At 38.9% G+C, this 13830-nt stretch overlaps 1 protein-coding gene across 1 annotated transcript in view; it reads right to left on the reverse strand.

Moving 5' to 3' along the window:
- Positions 1 to 1391: 1391 nt before the first annotated feature.
- The window catches only part of RAB28 (RAB28, member RAS oncogene family), a 248291-nt gene continuing 235852 nt past the window's right edge, over positions 1392 to 13830 (reverse strand). Inside the window, exon 14 of the transcript XR_012516808.1 lies at positions 1392 to 11950. The gene's annotated coding sequence lies outside the window, so the exon portion shown is untranslated. The remainder of the gene's footprint in view (positions 11951 to 13830) is intronic.

The following is a 13830-nucleotide window of genomic DNA, read 5'->3' on the forward strand; positions in this document are numbered from 1 at the left end:
AATTAATTGCATACTTTTCAATCACTGAGCAATTATTCAACAAATATTTATGAAGCACCAACAAACTGAAATACTGTGTTAGGTTTAAGGAACACAAAAGTGAATCCTAAGCTCAATTTTATACTTTACATAATACACAGAAAGCACGGGTTTTGTATTATCTACATTGTCTTACTTTTCACAAGGACCCTAAGGAGTATTTTCTTCCATTCTATAGATAGTGAAAAAGAACTATAGAAGTTGATATGGTAACAGGGTAGGATGCTTGCATCACTACAGTTTCAGTCTGCTGATTTTCCCCTGCCAGTGCCAGGAAGACTGAATGGTTCAGTCCCAGGAGGAATTCCCCAAGTTCACCAAAATAACTGTGGCAGATCATGGCCAAACTTTCTCTTTGGACTCTGATCTATCCCTTTTCACCAGGCTGGGCCTCCCTGCAGGATTTTCAACAACTGCATCCAGGAGTTTAGGGACAGAACTCTGATCTCCCTGGGACTGAGCCCTTGGGGAGAGGGAGAGCCATGGTGTCCACAAATCAGCAAACTTATTTCCTCCTGCTGGCTCTAAGGAATCTGGGCAATCCAGACAAGTGTGCTTCCCCAGCACAGCACACCCCATCTGGTGTCCACAAATCAGCAAACTTATTTCCTCCTGCTGGCTCTAAGGAATCTGGGCAATCCAGACAAGTGTGCTTCCCACCAGCACAGCACACCCCATCTGCCAAGGGGTAGCCAGAATCCTTCATTAAGCAGGTCCCAGATCCCATGTTTCCTGACTGGGTGAGACCCTAGAGGTCACCAGACACCTTATACAGTAGTATTCCCACTAGCATCAATTGGTGCCTGTGATGGTTAATACTGAGTGTCAACTTGATTGGATTAAAGGATGCAAAGTATTGGTCCTGAGTGTGTGTGAAGACTTTGCCAAAGGAGATTACCATTTGAGTCAGTGGGCTAGAGAAGGTAGATCCACCCTTAATCTGGTGGGCACCATCTAATCAGCTGCCAGCAAATATAAAGCAGGTAGAAAAAATGTGAAAAGGCAAGACTGGCCTAGCCTCCCAGCCTACATCTTTCTTCCATGATGAATGCTTCCTGACCTCAAATATCAGACTCCAAGTTCTTCAGTTTTGAGACTTGGACTGGCTCCCCTTGCTCCTCAGGCTTGCAGACAGCCTACTGTGGGATCTTGTGATAGTGTAAGTAAATACTTAATAAACTCCTATATCTATCTACCTATCTAAATATAGATATACAGAATATATATATATATATATATATATATATATATATATATATATAGTGTATTGCAAATGGAAAACAACAAAGATATATATATATATATGATATATATAGGATAGTATATATATCATATATATATATAGAATATATCCTATTAGTTACATCTCTCTAGAGAACCTTGACTAATACAGATTTTGGTACCAGGAGTGGGGTGTTAGGTGCTTGAGATGATTAGACCCCAAAATGCTAAGAACTCTACTTCTATTAGTATGGAGAACACTGGTAGTCCTTGACATAAACTGTTTAGAGAGTTATGCAAAATAAATTATTTGACACTCCCGATTAACTGCTCATGAGATGAGAAGCAGAGTTTAGTGCCTCTGTACATAATACCTTTGACTATATGTAGAGAACCAACAAACATAATGAAGCTGGTTGGTTGCTCCTAAGTTATTAGACAAAGTGATGAAAGAAAATGATCAACTTAGGGATTCAATCTCCCAGCTTCAAAAGAAGATACTGAGCCTCACATATGCTAAGGTTGCCCTGAGTGAGAATCTTATCTCATTTAGATAAAGAGCCAAAATTGTGGAAAAACAGACACAAGCTCTTATCATGCAAGTAGCTGACCTGCAATGGAAGGTGCATGCACAGCCTCACCAGGTGTCTGTTGTTGAAATGAGGGCATTGACTGGAAAAGAATGAGATCCTGCAACTTGGAATGGGGACATGTGGGAGGACCTTGATGAAGCTGGGGACACTAAGTTTGTAAACTCTGATGAACCTTTCTTGTAAGAAGAAACAGCCCAATCCAGGCAGGACTGCAAATGGTCCAGACCCCTCAGGAATGAAAGTTTGAGTCACTCCACCAGGAAAAAAATCATGACCTGATGAGGTGCTTGCTGAAGGCGAAAGGGCATATAGAATGGGTAGTAGAAGAAGGTAATCCTCAATACCAGCTACAACCATGTGACCAGCTGCAGAAATAAAGACTATATATGTCATGAATTTCCTTCTTCTTTTGTCAAAAACATGTTTGTGTATGTATATACTTGTACTAAGAAAATATCTTTATATTTATCATGTGACAATTAGTTCAGTCCTGCTAGAGATGCTAATACAGTGCCCCTCTGGGATGGAGATCCTAGAGGAAAGAGAAGCCAGCCATCTTTGCTGTGCTGCAGCCTCCACTGGTGGCACCAACACCTCCAGGTGCAGGAAGAACTGAGGTGAGAGTGAATAGGATCTGAAGTGGACCCCCAGCAAACCACATCAGCCCTACGGAAGAGAAGCCTGACTGTTTGAAAAAAAAAAAAAAAAAAAAAAAAAAGCAAGCAAATGGAAAACAACAACATCAACAGCATCAGCAGATAAGTCCCCACAAAAACCCCATCCCAAGGTCAGCAGCCTCAAAGATTGAAGCTAAATAAACTCATGAAGACAGGAGAGAATCAATGAAAAAAAACATCAAAAACTCAAAAAGCCAGAGTGCTTCTTCTCCAGGTGATTGCAATGCCTCTGCAGCAAGGGAACAAAACTGCACAGAGGCTGAGATGGATGCATTGACAAAAAGCAGGCTGCAGAAAGTCGGTAATAATGAACTTCACAGAGCCAAAGGAGCATGTTCTCACCCAAAGCAAATAAGCTACAAACCATGATAAAACATTATAGGAGCTGTTAACTATAATAGCCAGTTTAGAAGGGAACATAAATGACCTGACAGAGCTGAAAAACACAACAAAAGGACTTCACAATGTAACCACAAGTATCAAATCTCATCTGAGACAAAGCAAATGCCTTCCACCTAGGAGCCTGTAAAATCAAGAGGAAGTTAGTTACTTCCTAGACACAATGGGAGTACAGGCATTGGGTAAATACACCCATTTGAACGGGAAAAATTGGCCTAAACAAAGGGGCTACAGGCTCCATGCAAGTCCTAAGAGCAAGCAGTGCTAACAGAAAGGTATGTAGCACTAAACACCTATATCGAAATGTCTAAAAGAACACAAAGTGGCAACCTCATGTCACACCTCAAGGAACTAGGGAAGCAAGAACACACCAAACCAAAAGCTAGCAGAAGAAAAGAAATAACAAAAATCAGAGACGAGCTTCATTTGGTTAAAACCAAAATAAATTGAAACAAAAATATACAAATGTTCAATGACACAAAAAAATTGGTTCTTTGAAAAGATAAATCTATAGAACACTAGCTAGATTAACCAAGAAGCTAGATTAACTCAAAGAAGCTCAATTAGAAATGAAAATGGGAGGCCAGGCATGGTGGCTCATGCCTTTAGTCCCAGCATTTTGGGAGGCTGAGGTGGGCAGATTATCTAAGCCCAGGAGTTCAAGGTCAGCCTGGGCAAACATGGTGAAACCCCATCTAAAAATTAGCCAGGCATAGTGGCATGCGCCTGTTGTCCCAGCTACTTCACAGCGGAGCTGAGGCAGGAGGATCGCTTGAGTCCAGGAGGCAGAGGTTGCAGTGAGCCAAGATCATACCATCGCACTTCAACCTGGGGGGCAAAGTGAGACAAAAAGGAAAGGAAAAGGGAAAGGGAAAAGAATAAGACAAAAGGGGAAAGGGGAAAGGGGAAAGGGAAAGGAAAGGGAGACATTACAATTGACATTACAAATATATTTGAGACTACTATTATCACCTCTATGCCCACAAACTAGAAAACCTAGAGGAAATGGATACATTCTTGGGTACACACAAACCCCTACAGCTTGAATTCAGAAGAAATAGAAATTCTGAACAGATTAATAACAAGCAGTGAGACTGAATTAGAAATTGAAAAAAAAAATCTTTCAACAACAACAACAACAACAAACAGGACCAGACAGATTCATAGCTGAATTCTACCAGACATTCAAGGAAGAATTCATACCAATTCTACTGAAACAATTCTGTAAGACTAAGAATAAGGGAATCCTTTTGAACTCATTCTATGAATTCAGTTTTACCCAAATACAAAAGCCAGGAAAAGACATTAAAAAAACAAAACTATAGACCAATATGCCTTATGAATATGGATGCAAAAAATCCTCAACAAAATACTAGCAAACCAAATGCAACAGCACATCAAGAAGATAATTAACCATGATCAAGTAGGTTTCATCTCAGGGATGTGGCGATGTTTCAACATATGCAAATCAACAAAAGTGATTCATTATGTAAACAGAATTAAAAACAAAACCCATATGATTATCTCAATAGATGCAAAAAAAGCATTCAATAAAATCCGGCATCCCTTTATAATAAAGACTCTGAATAAATTAAGCATAGAGGGACATACCTCAAAATAATAAAAGCCACATATGACAAACCCACAGCCAACATCATACTCAATAGACAGATGTTGAAAGTATTCACTCTAGGAACTGGAACAAAACATGGATGCCCACTTTCAACATTTCTATTCAACATATTGGATTAGTGCAAAAGCAATTGCAGTTTCTGCCATTATGTTTAATGGCAAACTAAAATAGTACTGAAAGTCCTAGCCAGAGCAATCAGGCTAGGGAAATAAAGGACATCCAAATTGGAAAAGAGGAAGTCAAACCATGTCTGTTTGCTGATATGATCTTGTATCTAAAAAATCCTAAAGATTCTTCCAAAAGACTCCCTGATCTGATAAATGAATTCAGTAAAATCTCAGATTATAAAATTAATGTACAGAAATCAGTAGCATTGCTATACATCAACAATAACCAAGCTGAAAATCAAATCAAGAACTCATTCCCTTTTACCATAGCTACAAAAAATTAAATACACTTAACCAAGGAGGTAAAAGATATCTACAAGGAAGACTACAACACACAGCTTAAAGAAATCATAGATGATACAAACAAATGAAAATATTTACCATGCTCATGGATTGGAACAATCAATATCCTAAAAATGACCATACTTCCCATAGCGATCTACAGATTTGATGCAATTTCTATCAAAATTTTAATATCATTTTTTCACAGAATTAGAAAAAAAAGTCCTATAAGTAATGTAGAACAAACAAAGGATCCTGAATAGCCAAAGCAAAAAGAACAAATCTGGAAGCATCACATTACCTGACTTCAAATTATAGTACAAGGTTATAGTTACCAAAACAGCATGATACTGGTATAAAAGTAAATATGTAGACCAATGGAACAGAATCAAGAACCCAGAAATAAAGCCAAATACTTACAACCAACTGATTTCAACAAAGCATGCAAAAACATAAATTGAGAAATGGACACCCTATTCAATCAATGGTCCTGAGAAAATTGGATGGCCACATGTAAAAGAATGAAACTGAATCTCTATCACCATGCTCGAAAATCAACTCAAGATAGATTAAAGACTTAAATCTAATGCCTGAAACTATAAAAATTCTAGAAGAAATCCTAAGAAAAACTCTTTTGGACATTGGCCTAGGCAAAGAATTAATGCCTAAGGCCCCCAAAGCAAAAATAACAAAATAAGAAATAAATAAATCAGATCTAATTAAATTAAGAAGCTCTTCTCAGCAAAAGAAGTAAGCATCAAAGTAAACAGGGAAGCTACAGAATGGAAGAAAATATTTGCAAATTATGCATGTGACAAAATACTAATATCTAGAATCTGTAAGGAACTCAAACAAATCGGCAAAAAATAATAATCCCATTAAAAGGTGGACAAATGACATGAATAAATATTTCTCAAATGAAAATACACAAATGGGCAAAAAATATTTTTTAAAAGACTCAACATCACTCATCACCAGGGAAATACAAATTAAAACCACAAATAGATACCACCTTACCCCAGCCAGAATGGCCATTTCTAAATGTTAAAAAAAAAAAAAAAAAAAAATAGATGCTGGTGAGGACATGGTGAAAAGGGAATGTGTAACACACAGCTAGTGAGAATGTAAATTAGTGCAAACTGTATGAAAAACAGTGTGGAAATTTCTCAGAGAACTGAAAGTAGATCTGCTATTTGATCCAGCAATCCCACTACTGGGTATATACCCAAAGAAAAAGAAGTTACTATATCAAAAAGATACCTTCAGGCATACATTTATCACAACATAATTCACAATTGCAAAGATATGGAATCAAGTGCCCATCACAATCAATAAGTGCATAAGGAAAGTGTGGTATATATACATCATAGAATACTACCTAGCCATAAAAAAGAACGAAATTACGTCTTTTGCATCAACTTGGATGGAACTGGAGACTCTTATTTTAAATGAAGTATCTCAGGAATGAAAAATCAAATACCACGTATTCTTACTTATAAGCGGGAGCTGAGCTGTGGGTATGCAAAGGCATACAGAGTTGTATAATGAACACTGAAGACTTAGCAAGTTGAGCCTGGGAGGAGGGTGAGAAATGAAAAACTATCTATTGGATACAAGGTACACTACTCGGGTGATGGGTATGCTAAAATCCCACGGTGCTCTACTATACAATTCATCCCTGTAACCAAAAAGCCACTTGTACTCTGACATTAATTAAAATTTAAAAATTAAAATATTTGTTAAAAGAAAACTAAATGAAAAAGAAAATAGAAAATGTGTGAAGCACTGTCTATTTGAGCATGGAAATGTCTGTTTCTCAAAAGAAGACATAAACGTTCAACAGGTATATGAAAAACTGTTCATCATTAATCATTAGGGAAACGCAAATTAAAAGTGCAATGAGATATCACTTCACACCTGTTAGAACAGCCTTTATCAAAAAGAAAGAATGTGTTCGAAAGAGTGTGTTGATAAAGGATCCCTAGTACGTTGTTATTGAGTATAAGTACAGCCATTATGGAAACAGTATATAGGTTTCAAAAAAAATGAAAAACAGAACTACCATATGATTCAGCAGTCCTACTTCTGAAGGAAATAAAATCAGTATGTCAAAAACATAGCAATATGATCTCCTATGTTCATTGCAACTCTGTTCACAATTGACAAGTTATGAATACAACTTCAGTGGATAAATGGATAAATCATATGTGGTATATACACACAATGGAATACTATTCAGCCTAAGAAAAGAAGGAAGTCTTGTCATTTGCCACAAAATGAATGAACCTGCAGGACATTACCTTAAGTGAAACAAGACAGGCACACAAAGGCAAATATTATATAACCACACTTAAACCTGTGAACTATAAAAAAGGTGAACTTACAGTAGCAGAGCATAGATTGATTGTCACCAGGAGCTGGGAAAGAGAGCAAAAAGATGTTTGTTTCAGGGTATAAAGTTTCAGTAAGACAGGATAAGTAAGTTCTGGAGATCTATTGTACAGCATGGTGAACAGATAATAAATAATGTAAATTGTATTTGGAAATTGCTAAGGGTGTAGACTATAAATATTCTCACCACACACGCAAAAAGATAAGTATGGGAGGTGATGGATATTTTAATTAATTTGACTTAATCATTCCACAGTGTGAGTGTGTGTGTGTAAATATCACATTGTACTCCCAAAATATATGATTTTTAATTTTTAATTATTAATAAATAAACATCCATATACTTTACAAATCAATTCTCTTTTTAAGGTAAAGTCAGTTCCATAGTGGTCTATCTTTGAAAGAATAACATATTCAGGATTCTAAGGGAAAGGTACAGACTTATCAAACGTCACCCACAGATCATTGCTTGCAAGTAGCATGGAAGCATGTGGAAACCAGACTAAGTGTGGAGAGTAGAGCATCTTTCATCTGCTGGTGGTGGTTTCCTGACACATGGCTACAGCATAGATTAAGTTACTCTTGCATAGATCCACCACCTCCCAGAGAAATACAACTTCTGTCAATTTACGTTATCACAATGGGAGGAGGGAAATCTTTTCCAGCCATCATTGGGTGTAACTCCGCAAATGGATGTCACATGATTTGGAAAACTGTTTAATTACTGCTAATAGCTCTGGTACCTTCTCTCTACAGCTTCCTCACCAAGACCATGCAAAAATAACTTAGCCCTAACAGATCAAGAAAAACAGCCAGCATGAAATAGCCTCAGCCCTTGCCTACCACGACATTCAAATGTTCATGTGCTAGACCCTGAGTGCTTCTCACCACCCTACACAACCAGGTATCTCTCTGCTTTATGAACATTCACCGCTTCCAGGGCTCCCTTGAAAAATGTTCCAGAAAGTATACCCCATAGATGCCCTGATGCTGTGTCTTTTAACCAATGTTCAAACAAATCAAGACATTTTTGTGCTCTAGTTACGAGTGTGCTCTCTGGAGTCATACTGGCCATACCTCTCATCAGTTATGTGACCTTAGACAAACGATTTAACATCTCTGTGTCTCAGTTTGACCATCAGTTAAATAAGGACAATAGAAGCATCGAATAAGAGCATAATTTAAAAAAATTTAAAACGTGATACATACAAATATAGATTGCATAGCTGTCAAAGCTCTAACTCATTAAGTAGGAAACCAACAGGGTAAAAGTAGTTCAAAGAGCATTTGAGGAACTGAAAATTTATAGACACTAAAATATCAGAATAAGATTGTTAGATTAGATACAAAACTGGTTAATGTCATATAGAAAATACATTCACAAACTTTTGAGTTATCTTTTCCACTGGACAGAAAGCATTCGCATCTCTATCAGACAAAAGCCTACACATTGATGAATAATTTAGAGTCTGGGCCCTATTTAGTCAGTAATAAGTGACACGCAGGTACACAGCCTACAGTTGCACTGTCAAATATGGCAACCACTAACCTCATGCAGCTATTTAAATTTAAGTTAAATAGAAATAGATAAAACTGAAAATTCAGTTTCTCAGTCACTGTAGGCACATTTTATGTGCTCAGTAGCCAACTGTGGCTAGTGGCTTCTGTATTGGAGAGGACAGAATAGAGCATTTCAGCCACAGGTGAATGTTCCAATGGAAGCACTGGCCCTAAAGAGTTCTCAAGTGGGAGTATTAGCTTTCTCTTGGTGCGGAAACAAATTACTACAAACAGTGTCTTAAATAAAAACACAATTTCATAACCTCACAGCTCTGTAGGCTAGAAATCCAGGTTGGCTCAATTGGTTTCTCTGCTTTAGGTTTCCTAAGGCCAAAACCAATGTGTCAGCCAGTTGAGGTCTAATCAGGAAGCTCTAGGAAGAAAGCACTTGCAAGCTCCATGATATTTAGTTGTAGGACTGTGGTTCCTGGTTCCCTACTGGGTGTCAGCCAGGTGGCCTTACTTCTAGAGGCTGTTTGCATTTTTCCTCCTGCTTTCTATGTGCCCCTCGCCAATAACACAGCTCAGGTGCCTCCTACCCTTTGAATCTCTGACTTCCCCTTCTGCTATTGATAGACACCAGCTGAAGAAAGTTCTTTGCCTTTAAGGGGTCAATTGGTCAGATTGTCTCTGCATTGATAGCCCAGGGTAATCTCCCTGTCTTAAATTCTATCAGCTTTATTACATATGCAAAGTCCTTTATACCATGTAACACAATAATTCACAGAATCCAGGAATCAGTGCCTGGATATATTTGGAGATCTGTTATTTATTCTGCTTGTCACAGTGGTCTCATTAGACAATGTTGAGTGTGACTTTAAAAGAATGTGCAACCCTCTTTTTCTCTTATTTCTAAATGTTGGCTAATTTTTTTCACAACTTCCTCGGAATATTGTGAAGATTAAATGCCTTAACCCACATAACATGCTTAGAATAGGTCTCGGTGTTGTATAATCATTAACCCTTTTGTATCTAATGGCTGTTAGATTGGAGTAGTAATGGTTTCTTCAGTGTGAGGTGGTTGTGAGATTTAAAATGTTAACATATACTAAGAAATTATTACAGTGCTGTACACATAAAAATGACTCAGAATTTCTTTGATTTTGTGAAAAACCAAAGGTAGCATGCTGGCAGTGTTCCTGCCTACCGGTGGGTAGAAAAAAAAAGTTCCAGTACTTCTCCTCTCCCCAGCCTCTGGTGTCCTACATTCTAGCCACACACGGAGATAATACTACAGTCTGAAAGTCTGTGCCATCAAAACTCATGTGTTGAAGCCCTAAATCCCCATGACTAAATTTGGACATAGGACCTAACTTAAAGTAATTAAGGCTAAGCAAGATCATAAGGGTAAGCCCCTGATCCGAAAGGATTAGTGTCTTTATAAGAAGAGAGTAAGACGTGGGAGCTCACTCTTTCCTTATCCTCAAGCACTGAGGAAAGGTAATGTGAGGACACAGTGAGAAGGTGGCTGTCTGCAAGTCAGGAAAAGAGTCCTCACCAGCAACCAAATTGGCCAGCACCTTGATCTCAGACTTCCCAACCTCCAGAATGGTGACAAATACATTTCTGTTGTTTAATCTTCCCTCTCTATGATACTTTATCATGGCAACCCAGGCTGAATAAAACCAAATCCACAAAGCTTCAAGGAGCATGACTCAGAGTGAACATCACCCTCCCTCAGTGAGCCGTCTTTCTCCAGTGAAATATCTTATGCTTCCTCTCATAGAACATGAGAAAAATGGGAATCTGCTCAAATGAAGCCCAAAGGGAACAGAGGGAATGAAGACAAGCAGAATAATGCCTTGTGTATTTCCTCCCATGGAAGCCAAAATCCAAGATTACAGGTTTAAAGTCATCCTTTGTATGTAACCTTCTGAGGTTAACACAATAGGCAAAGGGCAGATTTTTATTGGCATAAAGTTAAAACCTAAGCTGAAGCCATCTTTTAATCTTGATGTCTGCCTTGTCTATGAAGCGTTTCCATCTTTTGTGTTCCTGAGATATCCCAATGGGACTCCCAGTCACTGCAACTCTCTCATTTCATTTTACTCATTTTTGTTGGAGATTCAGATCAAAAGACATGAATCCATGTATGCAAGAAATGTGCCTTTCTCTTGTAGAATTCTAGGTAGTTTTTATTCAAAGCCCCTGGTCACACCATGAGGCTCATATCAGTCAGTATAGGATTCCCTGCCCCTCTATGCCTGGTATCTTAAGCACAACTTGAGTTTCACATTGAACCAAGGCTACAGGAACTGCCTAAGTCTGGGAGGATAGCAAGACAGGTGGCCTTTGACTGCCACCTAACCACACCCCCTCAGCTGGCATGTTCAGCATCTAAGTTCATCCTCAATAGTTTTTCCTGCAGGACACTCCTTAGCCATTAGTTGTTCTCTCCTAAGAGTGACTTTCCTGTAAGTCTGTGCTATCCTGAGCACATAGAATCAGTTTACACTTCCTCAGCCACACTGGCTTTAGGTCTCTTCAGAATGATCTAAGACCCATCTTTCTGGGGATCTCCTGTAGTTGTTTTTACTTGACTCATGAACCTTTTTCTGGAAACAATCTCCCAGCACAAGTACATCCATGCACACAGCCCTCAACACCCCTTGTTTCTTCTACAGCTAGAATGAAGCCAGCCAAGCCCTCCTTTCCTGGCCCAGAAAGGTGAGTGCTCCACAACTGGTCACATGGATAATCACTTAAAACTAATTTTTCAATTGTGTCAAGTAGATAGCCCCCAAACATCTGGTTCAGATAATCCTCCCCTCACCCCAGCCTGAAATGTTCCACCAAATGTTGCAAAGAAAAAAATACAACCTGTGCAGCATTGCAGCTGGTCGGTGACCCAACTCTGCAGCCTGACACCTGGGAACAAATCCGCACCAGGAAGGAAGATCTGATTTCAGTGTGTTCATTTCCATGAATCAGGAATAAACTCTTCTCTCATGTCCTGTATCCCCATAGCCCTGCGAGAAGAATGTCACCCTAAAACAGACATAAACCTTAAGGGATGTTGCCACCAGGGAGGCTGCCCCAGAGCTTTGTGATATGAGCACTTAACATCTTTCAAGTGATCGCTTTAAGGCACCTTGCTCCATTTATTTATTCTTGTGTTTTAAACCTTTATTGGGATTCTCAATGCATGCCAGGCTAGATCCAGAGTGACAAAGAGTAAGAGTTTCAGAGAAAATCTAAAAGAGCACTTATTACAACCTCCTATTAATAGATCCATCCTGAGAAGCGTGGAAACACACCCACAGTCACAAATTACTTAAGTAGCATAGCTAGAACTAGAAGAACCTAATGTTGCTGACCATTCACATCCATGGAAAAACTGAGGCCTGAGGCTCACAAGTACAGCTGGCTGAGAGGTCAGCTCAGATGTACAGACTTTCTCTCTCTCCTCTTCAAAACCACCATTAGCTTCCAGGACAAAGGAATGTCAATTTTATTTTGTTCTGAGTGTTTTTATAAAAAGGGCTTCTGAAAGCCACGAAAGCTCCCTTCATGCCAGAAAAGAGATCTTTTTTATTAATCCATTTGCTAGTCAATTGATCTTAAGATTTTCCAGAAGCTCCAGGGTATCTACTATGTTAAGATTTATCTAAGACTTATTGGCAGTTGTCACTTCACTTCTTTCATCCAGAAGTCTTCTTCCCATGAGGAGTGACTTAGGAAGAACCTCAACATTAGGGTTACTGTGCCCCTTCCATTCATTTTAATTCTCTGTGGTAACTCCAAACTCTACTACAGCTCATCATACATACACATCTATTTCCTCTTGTGGACATAGAGTGCTGTCCCTTCTTCATTGTCATGCTTCACTCCCACACCCCTTTTCTCACACACTACTGCAACCACTTTCTATCTGATCTCTTGGCTTCCATCCACCACCAGGGATCAGAATGATCTTTACAAAATGCAAAGCAACTCAAGACTTCACCCTACTCCATCCCTGCTTAAGTGCTCCTCATGTTCTACAGCCAGAATTAATTCTGAAGAACTTTATTGGGAAGACTTTCCATGATCTTTCACCAAACAGATCTAACCAGCTTTATCTTCTAATAATTCATATATTCTCCTCCTAACCCTGTAGACCAGTGAGACTAAAGACCACATCATTCTCCAAAACCACCATACCTTTTTGTATTTTCATACCATGCCACATGGTCAGAAAGTCTTTCTTCCACACCATCACATAAAAATCTCCAAATCAACCTTCACCCAGTTTGACTGTCACCATGTTAGTTAACTATTTCTCACTGCCCTTGAAAAGTGACTTACTTCCTCTATTCCTATGATACTGTACCCACTTAGCCACCATATTGCATATTGTTGGCTAAAGCAAACTGAGAGTTCTCAAAGAGTAGGAAATAGATGTTGTTCACTCATTACTTAGGTTCTTACTAATATTCTTTTAATAAATCAATGGCAAGACTTGCATCTTGAATCTTTCTATTCCTGATTCCTAACATAGTATCATGGCATGCAATAAACATTCTAATTTCATCTATAAAGAAAGAAAGAGAGAGGAAGGAAGGGAGACAGAAAAGAAAATAGGAAGGGAAGGGAGGGAGGGGAGGAGAGAGGAGGGGAGAGGAGAGGAGGAGAGGGGAGGGGAGGAGAGTGGAGGAGAGGGGAAGAGAGGGGAGGAGAGGGGAGGGAAGAAAGGAAAGGAGAGATGCTTCTCACCCAAGCTCACCTATGAGTTCTTCCTTTCATTTCCACTCTCTGCTGGGGTCAGTAACACTACTTGTTCTTTGTGCAATTCCTTAACTTGGGGGTTCTCTGAATGAAGGTGCTGAAGCCATATTTGTAGGGCAAGGCAAACATTTTTCCTATATTCTCCCATTAAGAGCATCGGT

This window comes from Saimiri boliviensis, chromosome 3 (assembly GCF_048565385.1).
Source record: "Saimiri boliviensis isolate mSaiBol1 chromosome 3, mSaiBol1.pri, whole genome shotgun sequence".
In the NCBI taxonomy this organism is placed as follows: Eukaryota; Metazoa; Chordata; class Mammalia; order Primates; family Cebidae; genus Saimiri; species Saimiri boliviensis.